Below are 23,020 nucleotides of genomic sequence, written 5' to 3'. Positions count from 1 at the left end.
ATGCTTTGTTTAATATATAGCATGAATTAATTTAAATGCAATCATATTCTGTTATTAATTTAGGATCTTATACCTTATAGCTTTAGCTCTCTTGTTTTTTAAGTCTGAAATTTTTATTTGTTTTCCCCTTTCGAATGGGTGGATAAGGGAGTGGATATAATCAGTTCACTATTTACTTTTAGCTCTCTTGGGAATAGGGTGTGTATTAATCTTAAAACAAGCATTTTAACGTATGGGAATGAAACGTCTACCTTAAGGGTATGACTGGTACTGCAAAACACATTATGATACTGCTCTGTTTGTGTGTATAATACGGGCAGAAATGTGGAATGTATTAATCGTTAATCTTTTGACTACATTTTTGGAACAATTTTCAGTCTTTAGAACGCCATTAGTATTGATGTAAACAAAATGTTAAGAAGTAAAAGAGTGGAAGATTCATTGCATTATGTCGGACTGTCTTTTGTTCCTTGTATGGAACAGGGGTGTGCAATTGTAGTCCTTCAGATGTTGTCAGCTTGCAGTTCCCAGCAGCCCTAGCCGGCAAACTAGCCCATGGTTAGGTATCATGGAAGTTGTAGTCACACAGTGTCTGAAGGGCTACAGTTGACCAGCACAGTATGGAATGTTTCATACCTTCTAGAAATAGGAAACAGATATTGATTTTTATTTAATAGGGTCTTACTTGAATATAACACAGGGAATTAGTCTTCTAAAATTTTATTTGACTTTATTAAACAGTACATGATTGATTGCTGTAAAGAAACTAGAGTACATGCGCTTACGTATGATTTGCCTTTTATATTTACTTTATGAGAAATATAATGGTTGAAAAGAGCCACTGGAGTAATTAATAAAAATTACTTGTTGTGAGTCTCAGAATTGTAGGTATTTACAGGTGAATAAAGGATAATTTAGTTTTGTTGCAAAAGATTATAGTAATAGAATTTGTGTGCACTTTTACACAAAAATTGTGTCAGCTTTACTAATACCTATTTCAGTTTCTTAGCCATCCTACCTCTAATTTAGATTTTGGGTTTAAAAAGCATATTATAAACACAATGTATAATATGTTAACTATATATGTGAAATTTTGGTCAGTATAGATTATCTGTATCAATATACAGACAGTGCTAAAACTAATATAACACATAGCAAATTCTGTGAGTTTTTACTTTAATTCTGTGGCCTCTTGGCCATTTACAGCGACCAGGTTAATTATTGTAATCTTGTCCCATATTTGTTCCTTATGTGCCCTTTTCCTTGAGTTGCCATATATTTTCCTGTTTTCATGTGCCTTTGGCAGCAACCTGATGTGCCTTTGGCAGCAACCTGATGTGTAGAAACTGAGCATGTAGTGTTTACTCTATGACAGAAAATGTGACTGTTTCTTAATTTCTGGGAGCTAGCGGCCCCTTCATGGATTGCTGCCTTGTCGTGGTGAAGGGGCTTGAGTAATTCAGAGAAGCTATGGGCGATGCCATACAGGGACACCCAAGACGGACAGGTCATAGTGGACAGTTCTGACCAAACATGATCCACCTGGAGCAGGAACTGGCAAGCCTCTCCAGTATCTTTGCCAAGAAAACCCCATGAACAAAAACAAAAGGCTAAAATATATGACGGTCAAAGATGGGACCCTCAGGTCGGAAGGCGTCCAACATGCTACTGAGGAAGAGCAGAGGACAAGGACAAGTAGCTCCAGAGCTAATGAAGTGGTTGGGCCAAAGCCAAAAGGACGCTCAGCTGTGGACGTGGCTGGAAGTGAAAGGAAAGTTTGATGCTGCAAAGAAAAATCCTGCATAGGAACCTGGAATGTAAGATCTATGAACCTTGGTAAGTTGGATGTGGTCAAACAGGAGATAGCAAGAATAAACATTGACATCCTGGGCATCAGTGAACTAAAATGGATGGGAATGGGTGAATTCAGTTCAGACGATTATCATATCTACTACTGTGGGCAAGAATCCCGTAGAAGTAACGGAGTAGCCCTCATAGTCAACAAAAGAGTGGGAAAAGCTGTCCTGGGATACATTCTCAAAAATGATAGAATGATCTCAATATGAATCCAAGGCAGACCTTTCAACATCACAATAATCCAAGTTTATGCACCAACCACCCATGCTGAAGAGGCTGAAATTGACCAATTCTATGAAGACGTATACAACACCTTCTAGAATTGACTCCAAAGAAAGATGTTCTTGTCATTATAGGGGATTAGAATGATGAAGTAAGGAGTCAAGAGATAAAAGGAAGAACAGGTAAGTTTGGCCTTGGAGTTCAAAATGAATCAGGGCAAAGGCTAATAGAGTTTTGTCAAGAGAACAAGCTGGTCATCACAGACACTCTTTTCCAACAACACAAGAGGTGACTCTACACATGGACATCACCAGATGGGCAATACTGAAATCAGATTATATTCTCTGCAGCAAAAAATGGAGAAGCTCTATAGAGTCAGCAAAAACAACACCTGGAGCTGATTGTGGCTCTGATCATCAGCTTCTCATAGCAAAATTCAAGCTTCAACTGAAGAGAGTAGGAAAAACCACTGGGCTACTCAGGTATAATCTAAACTAAATCCCTTAAGAATACACAGTGGAAGTAAAGAACAGATTTAAGGAACATGATTTGGTGGAAGAACTATGGATGGAGGCTTGTAACATTGTCCAGGAGGCAGCAACAAAAACCATCCCAAAGAAAAGGAAATGCAAGAAAGCAAACTGTCCAACGAGGCCTTATAAATAGCAGAGAAGAGAAGGGAAACAAAATGCAAGGGAGATAGGGAAAGTTAACAGAAAATTGAATGCAGACTTCCAAAGAATAGCAAGGAGAGACAAGAGGGCCTTCTTAAATGAACAGTGCAAAGAAACAGAGGAAAATAATAGAAAGAGGAAAAACCAGAGATCTGTTCAAGAAAATTAGAGATAGTAAAGGAACATTTTGTGCAAAGATGGACAAAGATAGTGTGATTGCTGATCTTGAGCCAGACATCTTGGAGAGTGAAGTCAAATGGGCCTTAGAAAGTATGGCTAACAACAAGGCCAGTGGAGGTGATGGCATTCCAGTCGAACTATTTAAAATCTTAAAAGATGACACTGTTAAGGTGCTACACTCAATATGCCAGCAAGTTTGGAAAACTCAGCAGTGGCCAGAAGACTGGGAAAGATCAGACTACATCCCAATCCCAAAGAAGGGCAGTGCCAAAGAATGTTCCAACTACCATACAATTGCACTCATTTCACACGCTAGCAAGGTTATCCTCAAAATCCTCCAAGGTAGGCTTCAGCAGTATGTGGACCGAGAACTCCCAGGAGTACAAGCTGGATTTCGAAAGGGCAGAGGAACTAGAGACCAAATTGCCAGCTTCCGCTGGATTATGGAGAAAGCTAGATTTCCAGAAAAATATCTACTTCTGCTTCATTGACTACGCAAAAGCCTTTGATTGTGTGGACCAAGCAAACTATGGCAAGTTCTTAAAGAAATGGGAGTGCCTTACTTATCTCCTGAGAAACCTATACTTGGGACAGGAAGCAACAGTTAGAACTGGATATGGAACAACTGATTGGTTCAAAATTGGGAAAAGAGTACAACAAGGCTGTATATTGTCCCCCAGCTTTTTAAACTTATATGCAGAATACATCATGCGAAAGGCTGGACTGGAGGAATCCCAAGCTGGAATCAAGATTGCTGGAAGAAATATCAACAACCTCAGATATGCAGATAATACCACTCTGATGGCAGAAAGTGAGGAGGAATTAAAGAACCTCTTAATGAGGGTGAAAGAGGAGAGCGCAAAAAAAAATGGTCTGAAGCTCAACATCAAAAAAATTAAGATCATGGCCACTGGTCCCATCACCTCCTGGCTAATAGAAGGGGAAGATATGGAGGCAGTGACAGATTTTACTTTCCTGGGCTCCATGATCACTGCAGATGGTGACAGCAGCCACGGAATTAAAAGACACCTGCTTCTTGGGAAGAAAGCAATGATAAACCTAGACAGCATCTTAAAAAGCAGAGACATCACCTTGCCAACAAAGGTCCACAAAGTCAAAGCTATGTTTTTCCAGTAGTGATGTATGGAAGTGAGAGTGGGACCATAAAGAAGGCTGACTGCCGAAGAATTGATGTTTTTGAATTGTGGCTCTTGGGAACCCCCTGGACTGCAAGGAGAACAAACCTATCCATTCTAAAGGAAATCAACCCTGAGTGCTCACTGGAAGGACAGATCCTGGAGCTGAGGCTCCAATACTTTGGCCATCTCATGAGACGAGAAGACTCCCTGGAAAAGACCTTGATGTTGGGAAAGTGTGAAGGCAAGAGGAGAAGGGGACGACAGAGGACGAAATGGATGGGCATTGTCATTGATGCTATGAACATGAATCTGACCAAACTCCGAGAGGCAGTGGAAGTCAGGAGGGCCTGGTGTGCTCTGGTCCATGGGGTCACGAAGAGTTGGACACGAGTAAACAACAACAAAAGCTGCATTAAGGAGGAGCATACAGAACTAAAAGGAGCAGTAGACTACTTCTGAGTATTCTGTAACACGAAAATGCTGGAAAAGGTATCCATGAGTCAGAACTGGCTTGATGGTATGCAGTTAATTAATTAAACTATCTATATGAAGCCTTGTCACATCATTTCTTAAGGAATTAACTTGGCTCTCTGCATGCATTAATTGGAGTCAGTGATTTTAAACCCTAAATAGCTTGGGTCTGAATAACCAAAAGAGAGCCTTACCTTTTCTCATGTCACCCATCTTTCATTAACAGGAGGCTCTTCTCTGAGTACTGTCACTGAGAAAAATAAATTATGTGGTTTTAAAAATACATGGTTGGGCCCTGTCTTTGGAATGCCCTTCTGAGGGAGACATGATTTGTGTCAGACTTGCTCTCTGTTCAATATGAAGCCAAAATGGAAGAAAAATTATTCCTTTCAGCTGTTTGTATGTGTTGGGATAATAGCAATCTTGCATGGACTGGGTTTCAGTGAGAGGGAGAAACTTTCAAAAACCAAGTTATTAACTTCTGCCACTAACCAATTAGCAAAGTTCTTTTTCTTGCTTCTGGCTTGCCCATCCTTTCTTCCTGTTTACTTTCCTTCCATTATTTGTTTGTTCTCTCTCCCTCTTTTTCACTGAGTTCCGACTAAAGTATACACACACTAAGTCTCCCATGTGGTTTTTTTCTTTTTCCTCTCTTTTATACTTCTGACTGTAACTGAAGATCGCAACTGTAGGTGAAGATACTTTTTCTACTTAAGATGCTTTAAAGGTGATTTTTATTATGTTGTGTTGAGGGTAGATACTGATAACTTCGACTAATCTCTCACACACATTTTTTGCTTCTGTTGCTTTTTTATGATATACTTAGTTTTTTTACCATATACTCTGCTAACTAAAAAAAAAAGAGAGAGAGAGAGAGGGACCGCCAAATTCCAATAACAACATCCAGTGTTACATAACTACAAGCAGGTTTCCTTTCTGCTCCTCACATCTGCTTCAGATAGTTGTGGCCTCCAGTGAAGTCTTAGAGGGAACATATTGCAGAGAGGAGGGGAGAACAGAATAGTTCTATTGCTGAAGGGAATATGGTTCGATGGGCTGAATCCAATGTAATGAAGAGAAAGGCTACACTGGCTAATGGTATGGAATCTGCTGCAGAAGTAGAATGGATGAATTTAAACCTTTAAAAATTAATTACATGACATAAAGGCCAGTGTGAATCAGCCTGGCCCTTCTTGCTTCAGTTGCAGAAGTTCTGGGAGCTTCTACTTTTTTTTAAGCTGGAGTGATTCAAATTGTGTTTTCTCCATCTGATCAGTTGTTTTCTTCTCCAAAAGGTGGGGGGCATGACTTTGAGTGGTATTCTGAGTTACTGTGGTGGGCACAATGTTTTGGACGGTGAGAACACCCACCCCACCATCTTTCTCCCTAGTCACCCTGAAGAATTTTTTATATACTGTTGAGTTAGCACTATATCATCTTATCACTCTATTGATACAGTGGACTTCTGCATGGACCAAAAAAGAGAGAGATAAAAATCAATAAGAAATGGAAATAACCCTGACAAATTATAGCAGATTACTACCAGTATGTTTCCATTTCTTCTGTGAATGTGTTTATACATTGTGCAGAACTTTGGACGACTGCCCCTTTTTCCTAACACTATGCAACACTTTAACCAATCCATTGGCTTTATATTGAATCATAAAAGGAGAACCAGGGAATGGCGGAAGGTAGGATCAAAGGAATGGGGGCTTTGTTGCAGATCAAACCACATAGGATTGAGGGGCCAGTGTGGTCAGTGGCTCCATGGTCTCTGTGCGATCACTTAATCCAAAGAAAAGTGTAAAATAGGTTGCAATGTAGTTGCAGCCCCAGTAGCTTTTAATTCAGGTAAACCCATTAAATGTGAATGTTTTACAATAGTGATTATTCAGATAAAATGTCTATAAATTTTCATTATATCTTGGAAATATGAGTTGGATTATTCCAGTTTTCAGGTGTCTTAGCAATAGTTTTGAGCCTCTTCCTACAATATCTTCTCTGATGTTTTGTTCTTGCTCTTTTTAAAGAGAATCGTTGCAGTCCGGAATTCATGGTGCATCAAACAATAATGAACAAGTGTGCCTACACAATGGAAGGGAAACATATTTTGGATAACATCCTCACTTCCAGCCATCTAAGAACCTGTCAGAAATGGTAAGTTAAATTTGAATCTTGTATTTTATAAAAGTAATTTTGGAAAGTGTCTTTAAAACATTAGGAAAGAAAATTATCACGAATAAACATGGTTGCGGTGGCCATGGCCATTGTTAACTAATCTTCTGTGGTGGTGGCAGAAAAGGTACTACTTTTTATTTCAAAAGAAAACAAGGTGAGCACTGTCTCTGCACTTCATTTGAAAGTGGCATTGTATTTCTGGAAGCCTTCTAGGAGTGCATTTCTACTTGTAAACACATTCCAGTTGGTAGATTTTTTTTTGTCACAACAGACCTGCTACAGTGACAAACTTTGCAGTGGGGGACACCCACTTTGCAGTGGGTGGACTTGCATGGTGTCAGAAATTTCCTGTCACTAGTATAAGAGATGCAAGTTGACAGAGGTGTGTGCGTGTTTGTTTGCGGTGGGAACAAGAGGATAACATATTGATTCTTATGTTTAGTCCATTACCAAAACAAGCAGTGGGATAAAAATGCAATGTAATAGCTATGCAAAGAGAAAAAAATCCAGTTTTAAATGATGTTGGATCCCCAAATCTTGTTTTAAAAAGTGGTGCCCATTGCTGGAATGTGAAACCTGTGTTTGGGTTTACAGCAGCATGCCTCTGAGCATGTGCAGAAATCATTTTCCCTTACTAATTTACTCAGTCCTTATGCTTGTAATGATGAACAGGTCCTCTGTGTCAAGAGGCACATTTTGGAGAAATATCTATGTTCATATGATTAAATTTGAACTATTATGAAAAAGGAAAGTTGATATCCAGATTTATACAGTACAAAAAAGAAGTGTATATGCAAAGCGTTTTCAATCCATGCTGTAACTGGAGATTTTCCTCCAGTCTAGATTTCCACTGGTGACTGTAATAGGTATTGCTGTCTACTGTAGTGTGTGGCTTGACCTGTTCCAATTAATTAACTCAAATAATTTCCCTAGGATCGTGCTCTTGCTCTTTTTGGCTTTGAACACCTTGTAGGCTGATGCAGGATGGAGAACTGGACTGAGTAATGCTCTGGTCCTTTTCTAATTGCTAAACAGCCAGTGAGAATAAATTATAGGGCTTGAAACCTGACAGTGCTTGACCCTAAAAACGATACAATGTTTGCGGCCACTATCATATTTCAGAAGTTTCAAATTCAGATCTGGATGCAGATGCCATGTAGAAGTTGGGTAGAAACCAGAGACCAAGCTTTTCTTAAGTGAGGTTCCCCAAGGTTCCTGGTCCTTCCCCAGTGCCCTTTTTCTTTTGGGAAGTGAACTTTATTGTAATCATTCTTAATGAGAAAATGCACACATCTATATTTTCTTGAAGATGCTGGCCTGGAGTTTGAATCTCCACTGTGCCTCCCAGCAGAGGGTCAGTTGAGATCCCCCACAGCACATGTTCCAGGATGCTATCAGAAGGTGGGACTTGTACGTTGCATCTGAGTACTTCGGATCTAGAACATCCTGGGAAGGTTGCCTTAATCTGGAATCAGCTTCATGGCACATTATTATTATTAAATTAAAGGCAATTTAAGTCATGATATAAATCAGCAAGAAACAGGGTATATTCATGTAATTAGTACTATATCTGTAACTTCAATTTTTGTATGTGATACATATGTGTTTCAATATTTCATATATTGCTTGAGCAACAGCAGACATTATAATGCCATTGTACAAAACGCTGGTAAGGCCGCACCTGGAGTATTGCATACAGTTCTGGTCTCCGCACCTCAAAACAGGCATAGTGGAACTGGAAAAGGTGCAGAAGAGAGCGACTAAAATGAATACTGAGCTGGGGCACCTCCATTATTAGGAAAGGCTACGGTGTTTGGGGCTCTTTAGTCTAGAGAAAAGGCAGCTGGTGGGGGGGGACATGATTGAGACGGAAGAAATTATGTAGGGGATGGATAAAGCGGATAGAGGGAAGCTCTTTTCCCTCTCGTGCAATACCAAAACTGGGGGCATCCACTCAATTGAGTGTTGGGTGATTGAGAGCAGACAAAAGAAACCTTTCTTTACCCAGTGTGTTGTTAGTCTGTGGAACACCTTGCCACATGATGTGGTGATGGCATCTGGCCTAGATGCCTTTAAAAGGGAATTGGACAGATTCCTGGAGGAAAAGTCCATCTCAGGTTACAAACCATGAGGTGGATGTATAATCTCCAGGCTTAGAAGGAAGATACCTCCAAATGCAGGGGAGGGGTATCAGGAGACAGGTATCTAGTTGTCTCTTGTGCTCCTTAGAGGCATCTGGTGGGGCCACTGTGAGATACAAGAAGCTGGACTAGATGGGCCCTTAGCCTGATCCAGCATGGCTCTTCTTACGTTCTTAATTACATTGATTGCTTTAGTCACTGCTCCTTAAGTGACTAAAGGCTATAAAGAAAATTAATTAACACTGTTCCATTCTTATAAGCAGGGTTTGGCTAACTAAGTCACTGGGTATATTAAAAAGGCATACTGAGACCCAAGGAACCTTACAAGCAGGATATGTGTGAAATAGCATTTCTTTGTTCATGTTCCTCTGATCTGCAGAGACATTTTGTCTGGCACTTTTAGAGGTAATAGTATTTATAGCCAATAATATGCTGATCAGTAGCCATTGATATTCTGATCCACCATGAATTTGTCTAATATGCTTTGAAAGGCACCTAACAGTCATCACCACAATTACTTTTGTGGATCACAGCTCCTAGAATCCTCCAGCCAATGAGCTATAGGAGTGTGGGACTTGTAGTCCAGAAAACTAAAAGCATTTACTGTATTATAGTATTGAATCTGTGCTCCAAACATGTGCTCCTGAGAATTGCAGGGGTGACTTGTTATTTACTGGCAGGGAGCAAGTGAATGATATGTCATTAGTCTTCCATGTGTGTGGAAAGCAATAGGATTTCAGCCATTGATTATGTCCTGTATGAAGAAGTACTACTTTTTATAGGTCCTGAATCTCCCTTCAGTCAATTAATTTGGATGACTCTGAACTCTAAAATTATTAGCAAAACAACTTTTTGCTATCCATTTTCACTACACTTCAGTTTTATACTCCATCATCATATGTTCCTTTATTGTTTTTTTTCTAAGCTAGAAGGCCCCAAATGTGGCAGCCTTTCCTCATAAATGGAGTTTATTTTGTTTGCCTTTTTCTGCACTCCTTTCAGCTCTAATGAAAATTATACACAGTATTCCAAATATGGTCCTTTTGTCAGCATGGAATGACGCAGTTTTGTTTCCAGTTCCTCTTAGCAGTTACAGTATGTGAAAAGAAGAGAAGTGCTCTTATGGATGAGTAACAAAATTGTCTTCTAATGGTGTCCAGTACAGGTTTTGCCTTTTTTTATAGCAGCTATGCACTTCAATGTTTATAGTGAGCTATCTATCACAACCTCAGGACCTCTTTCTTTGTCATTCACTCTCAACTCAGTTCTATCAATGTATCTGTGAAATTACAAACATTGTGCTCCAGTATACGTTACTTTCCCTTATTAAACTGAAGAGCATTTGCTATTTGAATGCTTATTCCCCCAGTTTGGAAAGTTCTTTCTGGAGTGCTTTGCATTTCCTCTTTAAAAGCCTCTCTGAATAATGTGATGTTGTCTGCAAACCTGTCCCATATCACTGTTCACTTCTGACTCCACATCACTTGTAAATAAGTTAGAAAGCAGTCCCAATACAAATCCTCTTGTGATCCCTTTGGTTTGCTTCCCTCCATTGAGAAAATTCATAATTTATTTTGACTTTCTTTCTTTCTTTCTTTCTTTCTTTCTTTCTTTCTTTCTTTCTTTCTTTCTTTCTTTCTTTCTTTCTTTCTTTCTTTCTTTCTTTCTTTCAAGTAGTTGCCTATCCATAAGAATGCTGTTCCTTTTTTCTCATGACTGCTGAGCTTGCTCAGGAGTCTTTCATGAAATGCTGTCAAAAGCTTTTTGAAATGCCTACAGTATTCCTATTTGGCAATTCCACTGGAAAGGTTGAAGGGCTGAAATCATGGGGAGCGGGGTGGTGGTGGTGTAAGAACATGAACATATGCTTCAGCGCCTACTACAAAATAAAGTAGATCTTCATGCATTCAGTACAACAGTCTATAGAGGGCCAGAGGCACTTTCAGCAGTACTCAGGTAAATGTGCTTACAGTGATCAAGAGCCCTTCTTATCAAGGCTGTCCCTCACAAGAGCTCTGTAAGTGCATTCTGTTTAACATGCTTACAGTTACCTCTGCACATTTTTGCACCGAACACACAAGGGTCTGCTTTATTTATGGTTAGGGTGGGGACAAGAATATGGTGTTTACATCCATCGCAGTGTCCCTTATCACCCATTTAGTCCTTCATAATTTCACTCATAACACCAAATAAACAAAACAAGACAAGACAAAAACATGTCCCACCTTAAGGACTAAAATAAACAAAACAAGACAAAACATGCGGTACCTTAAGGACTATTATATTTTAATGTGAGCTTTTGTGGACATTATCCACGAAAGCCCCCATTAAAATATAATAGTCGTTAAGGTGCCACATGTTTTTGTTTTGTTTTGTTTCTTTGGATTTTGCCTGATATGCTTGCACAGACTAACACAGCTATCTTTTCTAAAACACCAAATAAGGTTAACATCTTCTTACTCACCCTGTCCATGTGTTTGTTGAGTCTTAAAAAACACTTAAAAATTATTGAGACATGACTTATTTTGCACAAGCCACCTTGATTCTTTTTGCAGCAGGATCTATTGTTCCACATTGGAACTGCTCGGTGAACAATGATAATGGAAAGACTTGCAGGCAACACCAGATTATTCAGGGAGGCTTAAAAAAGGGATTACAAAAAGCCCTTTAATAACACTTTTCTCCATTTTACAGAGAAATGATTCCAAACCTTATGATTATGATTTTGTTTTTGCATTTATTTGAATTCTTTTTTAAAATGAGGTTATATTCTCCACTCTCCAGTTTTACTGCAGAGGCTTCTCCTTGTGGCCCCTTGAATATCCCAGAATTTTTTTAAAAACTGTGGTTACAGTTTGCTGCCAAAATTCAGTGGAAGTTTTTTAAATCTAAAGAGCCTAAGTAAAGACAGTAAGCAAACTTCTTTGTCAATGTTAATTTGAACAGGGAACCTTCCATCCTCTTTCCTGGTGTTTTTCCAGACTTTCTTGATTGTAAATTGCAGGAGATTCAGAGGCTGACTACATACGGTTGTTTAACCAACTGTTTGGAGCACTGCATGGACAGGCTGGTGTGCTCTTAAAGATAGCAATCAGACAATGTTAGGGTGCACAAACAAGCCCACTCACAGAGCTTTCCCACTTGCACTTTTCTGTCTTCTTGCTCAGTGGCTTCTATTTTCCAGCGATCACATGCATTGGAAGGGATCCAAACCACAGTATTCCTAATTGTACTTTTCTAGCTTTTGTCAAAGTGTTCCTACTTTTCTAGTGTAGGTAGGATTGCTTTGGTTTGGATCGCTTCCAACATGTGCAGTTGCTGGACCCGATCCAAAGCAAGAAAATTGTGGTTTTGGCTGCAGGCAATTTCTCAACTGGCCCTTTAAGAAAAGGCAAAAAAAGTTTTTAAAATATTTATGACTGATACACCACATCAGCAATAGTTTGTATTCAGGCTGTATATATATATAACTTCCTCTTCCCTTTGTTGAGCAGGGGAAGTAATTAATTTGCCAATATTCTGAAGCAGCTCATTTATTATCATTTCACAATATTGGCAGAAGCTATTTCTGTGTGAATGATCAGGCTTGATTAGATCATTCTAATCAAATCTGTTTCTTAGTGGCCCACAATAGCTCACTCCCTACAGATAGTGTACCCATACTGTCAATCTTTTGTTATTTAATTGTTAACTTTTATTTAAAACCTAATGTTTGGTGGACTCTTAACCAAATAGCCCACAAAATGCTGGATTTGCTGCTGCTGTCCTATGCTACTCAGTGCTGCCTTGAACTGCTAGATAGCTCGGTAGTTAGACATCTGGCTACGGAACCTGAGGTTGAAAGTTTGATTCCCCACTCTGCCTCTTTGATGGGATGGATTCAATGATCCATAAGGCCCTTTTCAGCTAAGCAGTTCTAAGATTATAATATTATTATTAGAGTAAGACTGAATAAATACTTTAAAAAAGATAGATATTACTGAATTAATTTTGTTTAATGAATTAGCCTGAAAAATAAATTGGATTTTCACATAATGAGTAACGCTTTATGTCTATTTCATAAACTTCTAAAATTCAAAAAGCTTTTATTCATCATGCATTACTCATAATGTATTAAGTGTGTGGGTTTATATTTTCATTTGGGAATCCAAATACCTGACAGGCTCAGCAAAATTAATTTTATATAAATAATAATGTTCAGTGACATACGTAAAAGATATCATTGCATGTTACTTCAAATATTTTTATCAGTTCTGCATATATTACCTATCTATATTAAATACATATATTGTATATATATTTCCATATACTTACTTATATTTACATATTGTGTATTTTGTTTATATTATATACTGCTGTAATTGGTTTGTACATCTTTTTTTAGATTTAATTAAAGTGCTGAAATACTATAAACAATTTTTAGAAATAGAAATAGTTAATTGCTTTTGTGATTGGGTTTTTTTCAAAGTTGTGGCAGTTCCTCTGTTTTGGCAGGAAAAAAAGACTGAGATCTTCACTCTCAACTTCAACTTTATTAACTTGTGGTGTTTCAACCATAATTCCAATGGGATCAAAACATGATAAATCAGGCAACTGTCCATAACTAGATGTTGATAACTGTTGTTGTAGGCGGTGATGATTCATTGTGGGGCTGGACCAAACCGCTCGCGATCCGTGATTTTCCATAGAGGGGCACTCTGTACCGCGCAAATGGTGCCACAACACGGGTGACGAGCCCAGCCCCCTTCCTTCGGTGGGTTGTTGTAGGATTGATCCGGGGGTATCACTCTCCTTCCATGCTCCTGTCCCTGTGGAAAGACAATTACTGTCCATTCCTGTGTCTCAACGGTAGTTTCGCCTTCTGTCTTAGTTTCCGGGTCTGGCAGCAATCCCCCGGCTTTTAGGTTTGAAAAGTCCTTTAGAAGATCGCACGTTCTTTCATATTCCAAATTACTTTCTCCCTTCTCCTTCTCTTCTCCACTCTCCCTTCCTTCATTCTCTTGTCTGCTCTTGAATCCCCTCTCCCCTTGATCCTTTATACCTTCCTCCCATACTGACAGTTTCAGCTCCTCCCCTTTCCCTCCTTCTCCTTCTTCCACCAGACAAACCTCTATCTTCCTAGTTTCCTCTACTAAGGTTTCTTTCATCATCTCTATTTCACCCCTAGTGATTCCTTTTTCCTCTTCTGATGGTTCTATCAGTGAGGACGGCTCACTTACTTCCTGCTTTCCTTCACAGCTTTTTTTGTCCACACTTTTTTTTCACTTTGTGCCCTTTTGGGAATACAGCCCTAAAGTAGCTGACAAGATCGAAATGCAGGTCTCAGCTCTGCTGAAGTTGCTAACTCCTGCCATAGACTGATATCATCTGGACCTGATAATTGATTTGTTTTCAATTTATGGGTAAGTTCAAATTTCATTTCTCTTCATCCCCTTTTGCCTCAGTTCCTTAGACCCCTTCCCTTCGTTAACTTGTCAGTACTAGTAAAGAGATGAAAAGGATCAATTTACCAGGGCTTGAACATTTTTAGAATGTCTCACCAATCAGTCAAAAATTTCACCAGTCAGCATGACCAGACTATAGCCTTGCAATTTATGTTTAAACATAAATGTAAATTTAAACTAGGCACTTTCTACATAACAATGCGTACAAGCCCAAAATAAATATACCCTCAGACTTGGGTTGCTCTATTACCTGTGTGCCTGTGGGGGTCATGAAGCTTGTATTTTGAATGCCTTTCTTTTGAATGTCTCCAGCAAAAACAAAACTGAAAGCAAAAGTGCCCAGCCTCTTAAGGAGCCAGGTGGTTTGGTTGAAATTGGCAGCAGGGAATCTCCATATTCTTCAGCATGGGACTACTCTACATTCTTCTGCAGATCTATATGTCTATGTGCTGCTTGAACTCCCTTCTCCTGAGAGAGGGCTGTTTTTCCTTTTGCGATAGGAAGGGGTAGGGGAGAACTGCATGATCAGAGAGAGAAAGAGAGAGAGAGAGAGAGACGGACTGAAGGAGGGAGGGAGCTGTGGCTTGTCAAGCAGTGTTTTTTCACTTGTCACGGCGAGGGGGTTGAGCAACTCAGAGAAGCTATGGGCTATGACGTGCAGGGCCACCCAAGGCGGACAGGTCATAGTGGAGAGTTCTGACTAAACGCAATCCACCTGGAGTAGGAACCGGCAACTCCACTCCAGTATCTTTGCCAAGAATGCCCCATGATCAGAAACAAAAGGCTAAAAGATATGACGCTGGAAGATGAGCGCCTCAGGTCGGAAGGCATCGAACATACTACTGAGGAAGAGCGGAGGACAAGTACAAGTAGCTCCAGAGCTAATGAAGTGGTTGGGCCAAAGCCGAAAGGACGCTCAGCTGTGGACGTGCCTGGAAGTGAAAGGAAAGTCCGATGTTGCAAAGAAAAATATTGCATAGGAACCTGGAATGTAAGATCTATGAACCTTGGTAAGCTGGAAGTGGTCAAACAGGAGATGGCAAGAATAAACATTGACATCCTGGGCATCAGTGAACTAAAATGGACAGGAATGGGCGAATTCAGCTCAGATGATTATCATATCTACTATTGTGGGCAAGAATCCCATAGAAAGAATGGAGTAGCCCTCATAGTCAACAAGAGTGGGTAAAGCTGTAATGGGATACAATCTCAAAAATGATAGAATGATGTCAATATGAATCCAAGGCAGACCTTTCAACATCACAATAATCCAAGTTTATGCACCAACCTCCATTGCTGAGGAGACTGAAATTGAACAATTTTTTGAAGATTTACAACACCTTCTAGAACTGACACCAAAGAAAGATGTTCTTCTCATTCTAGGGGACTGGAATGCCAAAGTAGGGAGTCAAGAGATAAAAGGAACAACAGGGAAGTTTGGCCTTGGAGTTCAAAATGAAGCAGGGCAAAGGCTAATAGAGTTTTGCCAAGAGAACAAGCTGGTCACCACAAACACTCTTTTCCAACAACACAAGAGGTGACTCTACACATGGAAATCACCAGATGGGCAATATCGAAATCATATTGATTATATTCTCTGCAGCCAAAGATGGAGAAGCTCTCTACAGTCAGCAAAAACAAGACCTGGAGCTGATTGTGGCTCTGATCATCAGCTTCTCATAGCAAAATTCAAGCTTAAACTGAAGAGAGTAGGAAAAACCACTGGGCTACTCAGGTATAATCTAAATCAAATCCCTCATGAATACACAGTGGGAGTGAAGAACAGATTTAAGGAACTCGATTTGGTGGACATAGTGCCTGAAGAACTTTGGATAGAGGCTCGTAACATTGTACAGGAGGCAGCAACAAAAACCATCCCAAAGAAAAGGAAATGCAAGAAAGCAAAGTGGCTGTCCAACGAGGCCTTAGAAATAGCAGAGAGGAGAAGGGAAGCAAAATACAAGGGAGATAGGGAAAGTTACAGAAAATTGAATGCAGACTTCCAAAGAATAGCAAGGAGAGACAAGAGAGCCTTCTTAAATGGACAATGCAAAGAAATAGAGGAAAATAACAGAAAAGAAAAAAACAGAGATCTGTTCAGGAAAATTGGAGATATCAGAGGAACCTTTGGTGCAAGGATGGACATGATAAAGGACAAAAATGGAAGGGACCTCACAGAAGCAGAAGACATCAAGAAGAGGTGGCAAGAATACACAGAGGAATTATATCAGAAAGATTTGGATATACCGGACAACCCAGGCAATGTAGTTGCTGACCTAGAGCCAGACATCCTGGAGAGTGAAGTCAAGTGGGCCTTAGAAAGCCTGGCTAACAACAAGGCCAGTGGAGGTGATGGCATTTCAGTTGAACTATTTAAAATCTTAAAAGATGATGCTGTTAAGGTGCTACATTCAATATGCCAGCAAGTTTGGAATACTCAACAGTGGCCAGAGGACTGGAAAAGATCAGTCTACATCCCAATACCAAAGAAGGGAAGTGCCAAGGAATGCTCCAACTACCGCACAATTGCACTCATTTCACACGCTAGCAAGGTTATGCTCAAAATCCTCCAAGGTAGGCTTCAGCAGTATGTGGACCATGAACTCCCAGAAGTACAAGCTGGATTTCGAAGAGGCAGAGGCACTCGAGACCAAATTGCTAACTTGCGCTGGATTATGGAGAAAGCCAGAGAGTTCCAGAAAAACATCTACTTCTGCTTCATTGATTATGCAAAGGCCTTTGACTGTGTGGACCACAGCAAACTATGGCAAGTCCTTAAAGAAATGGGCGTGCCTGACCACCTTATCCATCTCCTGAGAAACCCATATGTGGGACAGGAAGCAACAGTTAGAACTGGATATGGAACAACTGATTGGTTCAAAATTGGGAAAGGAGTACGACAAGGCTGTATATTGTCTCCCTGCTTATTTAACTTATATGCAGAGTACATCATGCGGAAGGCTGGACTGGAGGAATCCCAAACTGGAATTAAGACTGCCAGAAGAAATATCAACAACCTCCGATATGCAGATGATACCACACTGACGGGAGAAAGCGAGGAGGAACTAAAGAACCTTGTAATGAGGGTGAAAGAGGAGAGTGCAAAAAATGGTCTTAAACTCAACATCAAAAAAACTAAGATCATGGCTACTGGTCCCATCTCATCCTGGCAAATAGAAGGGGAAGATATGGAGGCAGTGACAGATTTTACCTTCTTGGGCTCCATAATCACTGCAGATGGAGACAGCAGCCACGAAATTAAAAGACGCCTGCTTCTTGGGAGGAAAGCGATGACAAACATTGACAGCATCTTAAAAAGCAGAGATATCACCTTGCCAACAAAAGTCCGAATAGTCAAAGCTATGGTTTTTCCTGTCGTGATGTATGGAAGTGAGAGCTGGACCATAAAGAAAGCTGACCGCCGAAGAATTGATGCCTTTGAATTGTGGTGCTGGAGGAGACTCTTGGGAGTCCCCTGGACTGCAAGGAGAACAAACCTATCAATTCTAAAGGAAATCAACCCTGAGTGCTCACTGGAAGGACAGATCCTGAAGCTGAGGCTCCAGTACTTTGGCCATCTCATGAGAAGAGAGGACTCCCTGGAAAAGACATTAATGTAGAGAAAGTGTGAAGGCAGGAGGAGAAGGGGATGACAGAGGATGAGATGGTTGGACAGTGTTACCGAAGCAACCAACATGAATCTGACACAACTCTGGGAGGCAGTAGAAGATAGGAGGGCCTGGCGTGCTCTGGGTCATGGGGTCACGAAGAGTTGGACACGACTAAATGACTAAACGACGACAGATGAGTGGACGAGTTGATTTTTCAAGCCCTGTCCATTTACTTTCTTAGCAATGTACTTATCCACTTTTAATATTCTTTTAATTTTATCATCCATAAGATAACATTTGGTTAGAGTCCTTCACTAAAGACAATAAAGTCCCTGAAATCTGACCTCCTTCATTTAATCTTTCAGCTTCCTTTTTACAATTTCCATCATTTTCTCAGTTTCCTCCTACTGAAGTTAAATGCTACTGTAGTGAACCTCCTTAACACTTTTCCACCTACAAATAGAATTTGATGGTGTTAAGGTCACTATTTCTCATTGATTGAATTGCACTTGCATCTTGGGCAGTACCATCTACATCCTGGGTTACCTTCTCTTCGCTTTGTTTTCTCACTTACTATTTTAGGGTAGAGTCATTTAAGACACCACATTTTACCGCTTCTTCAGTGCCAGAACACACATCTCTCCAGTTGTGATAAAGGTGATTGTAGTTTCCTGTTACTAAAATGATACCACAGTCATTTGGTGTTGTCTAAGAATGTGTGCTGAGGGATGTGGTGGTGCTGCAGGTTAAACCTCAGAAGGTTCTGTGCTGCAAGGTCAGAAAACCTACAGTCGTAAGATCGAATCCACGTGTCGGAGTGAGCGCCCGTCGCTTGTCCCAGCTCCTGCCAACCTAGCAGTTCAAAAGCATGCAAATGCGAATAGATATATAGGTACCACCTTGGTGGGAAGGTAACAGCGTTTGGTGTCTAGTGGCGCTGGCCACGAGACCACAGAAGATTGTCTTCAGACAAACGCTGGCTCTACGGCATGGAAACGGGGATGAGCACCGCGCCCTAGAGTTGGACACAACTGGTCTAAATGTCAAGGGGAACCTTTATCTAAGAATGTGTGCATTTATCTCGCATTCTAACGAGTGGAAAGGCAGTCGAAACCTGGGTCTGAAAAATGCTCAAATCTTGCATTTGGCTTTTACCAACTACAGAAATCAGCTACTAAAAAACTCTTTCAAATTGACTTTGGTGTTTGGGCTGAAATAGGGCCCAAAGTAGATCATACAATAAGCATGTCTTTAGTTTTATGAGTGGCCATCAGGAGGTAATTACAGCCTTTATTCACAAGTCTGATTTCTCAGGTACAGAACTTTGAAAGAACAACATGCTTGGGCATAAAATGCTGTAATAGCAGGAAATAATGCATTTAATGTATAATTTTATTCTGGATTTCTTATCTTTCCAGCAGAGTTTGCATTCATGACTGTATTTCAGCTACTTTCTGTTGTGACCAACAGGTTTATATTTTCTCTTAAAACCAAGCAGTCCAAATCTTCTGCCTTAGCTCAGAGGTTCTAGCATTAGCAAACAAACATCATTTTTGTTTTCTTTTCAAGTGTGTACCTTTTGTAATAATAATTGCATGCTGTCAAGTTGATTTTGACTTATGGTGACTCCTTCCAGGGTTTTCCAGGTAGGGAATACTCAGAAGTGGCTACCATTACATTTTTCGGGGGACATTCTTGGACTGTGTACCTTGTCCAAGGCTACACAGCCTGGCTGGTCTCCCAGGAGGCACAGTGGGGAATTGAACTCCCAACCTCTGGCTCCACAGCCAGATATCAAAGCCACTGAGCTATCCAGCTAGATGTACTTTTTATGCTGTAGCTCATTTATTTATTACACAATATTATAATAGCCCTGGGACTTCTGTCTGTTGTATTATGTGCTTGTGATCTATTTCTATTCCACCCCTATTCAGGGAATGGGCAACATTTTGACTTTCATTCCCTGTGGATGATTCAACCTGAAATGGATGCTTTCTAGCTCCCATTTGCTTTTACCTAAGATGGAGTTTAAATGCTGCTTTTCTGCTTTTTTCTTTTCTTTTTCTTTTTAATGTTAAGTGCAAATAGTCTGAAGTCTTGGCTCAAGTGAAGTCTGCCCCATCTGTAGAAATTGGGCTTCTCCCAAAACAGTCCCAGTACCTAACAAATTTAAACCTTCCCTTTCTGTATTGCTGTCTCATCTGTATAATGAGGGTCTTCAGTTTTACCAGTCTAGCCATCCCCACATGTAGAATAGCCAGCATTTCAGACAACATTATCTAGGAAATCCTTATGTTTAACCTTGTATGTAACAACCTAAATTTGCTTTCCAAGACTTCACAATTACACATTCCCAAGTTGCTACTGCTGATGCACAACACCAGCAGTTACTCTGTCCCAGCTCTATCTCCTGGGCTATCTAGATAATATGTGGTATCTGTAACCTTTGTACCAGGCAGTTCAGCACACTTTCTATGTACCTATTATAAACTCAGCTGTTTATGACTCTTATTATTGGATCCTCCACTATCATCGACTTTTCCAGGTGTCTTTAGCACAAGAGAACATCTATTCTTCCTGTTAATGAACCACTTTAAAAGTATTCTTTCCTTCTTCATCAGAGTGACACCCCCTTTATTTCATCAAGATCCTCATATTCTGTGACTGCAAGAATTTTTCATCCTTCCATAGTTAGTTAGTTAGTTAGTTAGTTAGTTAGTCAGTCAGTCAGTCAGTCAGTCAGTCAGTCAGTCAGTTAGTTAATTAGTTAGTACTTCTAGATGGATTTTTTTTTGGCTTTTTACTAACATCTATGCCAGTTTGAGATGTAACAGCATGGGCTTCTATATGTCTACTCAGAAAGAAGCTTTATTTGGGTAAGTGGATTTTACTTTTCTTCTAATGTGCAGTGGATGCTTATTTTTTCTTTCGAGAGTGAGTGTGAAAGAGACATTTATTTGTTAGAAAATTATGGGTATGGGTTCAGCATGTTTGTAATAAGTTCTAATTGTAATTAGTTTTTTTAAACAAAAAATTACCCAAAATAAGTAAGGTTTAAATCATATTTCTTTTAAAAAAAACATTTTAAAATCTGCATTTACCTTTCTACATAAACTACTGCTCATGTACTGAAATGTTCCAGGATTCTCACTTAGGGACACATCAATGTTGTCATTTTCATAACTCTAATCACAAAAAACTCAGGGAGATAAGTGTAGAGTTTTGTGCATTCAGATATTTTCAAAATATAAAGACAGCTGTTGCACAAAAACTCCCTGTACCTGTTTATCTGAAATGTGAGAAGAGACAATTATGTCTGCATATTTCATCCTCTTGTGCTGAGAATTTCCAAAGTTATCTAAAGTTAGTTCCAGCTGTTCTAAAAATCATCATCTGAAAACCCCCTGCACCTTCTGGGGTGAAATTTATCATTGCCTATTAAAGCCCCTTCATGGATTGTTGTGGGGAAAGGGCTTGAGTAATTCAGAGAAGCTATGGGTTATGCTGTGTGGGGACACCCAAGACAGAGAAGTCATAGTGGAGAGTTCTGACTAAACACGATCCACCTAGAGCGGGAACTGGCAAGCCACTTCAGTATCTTTGCCAAGAAAACTCCACGAACAGAAACAAAAGGCTAAAAGATATGATGCTGGAAGATGAGCCCCTCAGGTCGGAAGGCATCCAACATGCTACTGAGGAAGAGCGGAGGACAAGTACAAGTAGCTCCAGAGCTAATGAAGTGGTTGGGCCAAAGCCCAAAGGATGCTCAGCTGCGGACGCACCTGGAAGTGAAAGGAAAGTCCAATGCTGCTGCAAAAATTCTGCAAAGGAACCTGGAATGTAAGATCTATGAACCTTGGTAAGCTGGATGTGGTCAAACAGGAGATGGCAAGAATAAACATTGACATCCTGGGCGTCAGTGAACTAAACTGGGCGGGAATGGGCGAATTCAATTCAGACAATTATATCTATGATTGCAGGCAAAGAATCTTGTAGAATAAATGGAGTAGCCCTCATAGTCAACAAAAGAGTGGGAAAAGCTGTACTGGGATACAGTCTCAAGAATGATAGAATGATTTCAATACGAATCCAAGGCAGACCTTTCAACATCACAGTAATCCAAGTTTATCCACCAACCACCGATGCTGAAGAGGCTGAAATTGACCAATTCTATGAAGACTCACAACACCACCTAGAACTGACACCAAAGAAAAATGTTCTTCTCTATTGCTAGTAAGATGAGTGTCTAGCCATACTTTCTTTTATTGAAAAAGAAAGGTAGGATATGGACATATTGTTCTCTTGAGACATGGTGAGAAAATGTAGCAGAGCACACATACACCAACAGGACATTGGGGCACTTCCAGAGAAGCATTTCTAAAATTGTGCAGTCATTCATGAAAATTTCCAGTGGGTCCAGATGACATTATGTTCTGCTTGAGACCCTCCCATATTTTTCCATCACTTCTTTCATTCCCTCCTTACTACAGAACATGCATTGAGAAAAGGAAGATGGAATAGCTCTACAATGTTTCTTAGCTGGCTCAAGAAACATAAGTGTTTGGAGGGCTGAGTACCTAGTAGTATATAGAGGTTCTTTACCTAGGACTCGACTTCATACCTGCCAGCATGACGTGGAAGTTTCTATATATTTATATCTGTGCCTGCTTTATTTCCAGATGCATTTTTATAGCTTTTTATTATTACAACACATTAAACAATTAGAGCTAGGAATGTCCCAGTCTTGTAAATCCCAACAGCCCTCCATAATCCAAAACAGTGGGTGAGCAAAGGTGCAGAAGAAGCTGCCAGGCTTTTCCCCAAGTACTGTACCTGGATTGAAAAGTGAAATGGTTCTCTGCTGCAGCCTATGAAGGCTCCTGCATTTCAAGGAAAATGGTAACAAGTTACACCTCCTTGGAGGAGGGAAGAGACCTTCTGTTCAGCCAAATGTCCTAACAGCGTGCTTGAGTTGCTTAGTACTTAAGGGAATGGTTAAGATCACTTTTGTGGTTGTTCGGAATGTTAAAATCAACATGAAAGTAGAGAAACAATCCACTCTTCATTTGATAGGATAGCGAAGCTTGCCACCATTGTAGCATT

This window comes from Pogona vitticeps, chromosome 5, assembly GCF_051106095.1.
Source record: "Pogona vitticeps strain Pit_001003342236 chromosome 5, PviZW2.1, whole genome shotgun sequence".
Classification (NCBI taxonomy): Eukaryota; Metazoa; Chordata; class Lepidosauria; order Squamata; family Agamidae; genus Pogona; species Pogona vitticeps.
Note: the sequence above shows the minus strand (reverse complement) of the source record.